The sequence below is a fragment of the Dendrobium catenatum genome, unplaced genomic scaffold (genome assembly GCF_001605985.2).
Source record: "Dendrobium catenatum unplaced genomic scaffold, ASM160598v2 original_scaffold_122705, whole genome shotgun sequence".
In the NCBI taxonomy this organism is placed as follows: domain Eukaryota; kingdom Viridiplantae; phylum Streptophyta; class Magnoliopsida; order Asparagales; family Orchidaceae; genus Dendrobium; species Dendrobium catenatum.
In genome coordinates, this window is record NW_021441140.1 from 274,090 (window position 1) to 276,917 (window position 2,828).

Sequence of the window (2,828 nt, forward strand, 5' to 3'; positions counted from 1 at the left end):
TTTTCTTTGAATTTGCTGTAAGTTTTTTATATTTATCAAATGAGCTTAGTTTCTACAAATTTATTACTAATTTATTTAATTTACAAAAAAAAAATTCAAATGTTGTATTAAGAAATTCCAAGCATACCATTATGAGGCACGGAGCAGGAGCTGCTCGGTAGTAGTGACACAACGTCGATGAAATCATATTCTCAGGTAAGCCCACGTATTGATACTAGAGAAATCTTCTGTATTAGAAGAAAAAAGTAGAAGAGATTGAGAAGAGTATAACATGGGAGTAGAGAAGAAGAAGTCTCCATGAGAATAGAGCTTTGAATTTGCCATTTGGAGAACTTAAAGAAATAAGCCAAGCATATGAGGCTTTATAGGCATGGTTTGTTGCGCAAAACACGGTTATTAGTAACCTCGTTTGGTTGTCCATTTTTAATGCTTATTCATTTTCAAAATGACAAAATAACAAAAGTTTATTGGTTTAGAAGAGTTGCTTTCCTAAAATAAAATCAACTTGCTATTTTGGGTGAATATGCCTTTTTTTTCCTATTCTTGTATATCTCATTATTTAATATTTTTTCTAAAATTAGGAAGTACATATGTGTTAATTGAACCGAATTAGGGCACGACCACCAAACGGCTAATTATGTATATCGATTATTTGTGATTGTATTTTAATTGTTCTTCAATAATAAAAGTTAATATAAATTAAAAAAATGATTATCTAATAGAATAAAACTATTTATTTAATAATTTTACATTAGTCTCTAAAAATTCATATCACATTTTACGAATATATATATATATATATATTCTTACATATTATAGGTAAAGTGCTACCCTATAAAATTCCAAATTAAAAGCACAAAAATGACAATAATTCACAGTAAATGCAATTCATATTTTGAAATGATTAATCAAAAGTATATAAATGTAGTTGTATGCAATGATGTACAAAATATTTTGAGATTAGCATATTATTGTTTAGTATAAGTTTTAATTTTTAAATAACTTTTAAACAAATATCTTATAAAAACAGGTTTCATAAGATTCCACTTTTACAGTAACTTTTTATTATTTGATGATATAATAAAATTCCTAATAATAATTTCAGTTTAAAAATTACAATAAAAAATATTTACATATTTCATTTTTTACTTAAATTAAATTAAATTAAAATATCATCATCATCTATAACCAAAACTTTAATCCTAGTATAAATAGAGGACGAAAATACATCTGTCTATAATAAAATCATGAAATAGATATATTTAACCTTCTTATTATCTCTCATTTTTATATAACTAATATAAGGTTCTATGAGTTACTATTTCTAAATTTATTTAATATTTTTAGTTATACTAAAAATTAATTTTTCTCATATATAAAAATATTATATATACATAGCTAGGAGTAAAATTAGATATAAAAAAAACTCAATAAATGATAGGAGGTATACACACTTTATAAGTTTAGAATTTTGAAGACAAAAATCCTCTTCTCTTGACCCTACTTCAAGGGTTGTTTAGGAGTGACATGCTTAGAGTCTTTGATAACCATTGGGCTTTATGCCACTAACTTCCATGTGCTACCATTTGGCTAGCTCAACATAACTACATCCTATATCACCTTGCCTATTGACATGTCTCTAAAAAGATTTGCTTGATTTGCGTGAATCTCAAGTCAATATTTGAATTGAAAATTTTAAAATTAAATTCAGGACCACTTGAACTTTAATGTCAACAAATATATAGTCAAACTGGATGTATTAGCAAAAAGAACTCATGGACACAACAAAAATTTTAATTGAGTCCATATGAATCCAAATTAAACATTCGAAGCATATTTTGAAAATTTTAAATATTAGTTGAAGAACAAATAAGTTTCTAAATCTTGCATTCTTGTAGTCAAATAGAGCAGCTCGACAAGACAAATTCAACGATCCTAATATCATTTGATTCTGATATCATTAAGGCACTTAAATGTTGATAAATAATTTATAATTTAGGGGCACATATAGATCGCTTGATGGAGTGTTTTGGATTCTAGCAAAATTTATCCAAATGCCCTTCTCAAAAGAGCTATAAATAAGACCACATTTTTTAGAGGACGAAATGTTTGAAAGTTGGGAGAACTAAAAAAACTCTACTGCATATTTTGACAATCACAAGAGATGACCACCATTAACTAGTGTTGTTATCATTGCCATAGTTCTGTTATTTCAGGATTATCACTTGATTATTAACTATATTAATGTGCTTTAGCAGTTCAATTGTTGGGACTCAATTTATGTATAATAATCTTTATAACAAGAATCAAATAATTGTTCTTAATTATATATAATATCATATTCTTCAATTATAAAGAACATAAGATACTTACATATGCTATTATTTAGTGGATTCATTCACTAAGGCAAATCTTGTGGTTTTTTCCTTTTTGGGCTTTCCTCGTAAATGTTTTTTGACTTCATACAATTTCTATCTATGCACATTGAATTTTTATACAAAACTAAGAAATAAAACACATATTCTACCATCACAAAATTTTTACCAAATAGCAATTATAATAATTTCATTGATTAAGGTCAACACCCCATTAATTACTTTCTAAACTTCCCTAAATGGCAATAAAAAACACTAGAGCTACCTAAAGAGTGTATACACTTGAAAGACTATTAAAAATTAAGTCAATTATTTATGACTGGACCATCCAAGTCTAAAGATGAAACAAGAGGACCAACCCTTAAACTTCTCATCTCATCAAACTAAATCAGTGGTGGCCATTGTCAATTATGATTTCGTTTGTGATAGATTTTTTATTACTTTCTAAAATAA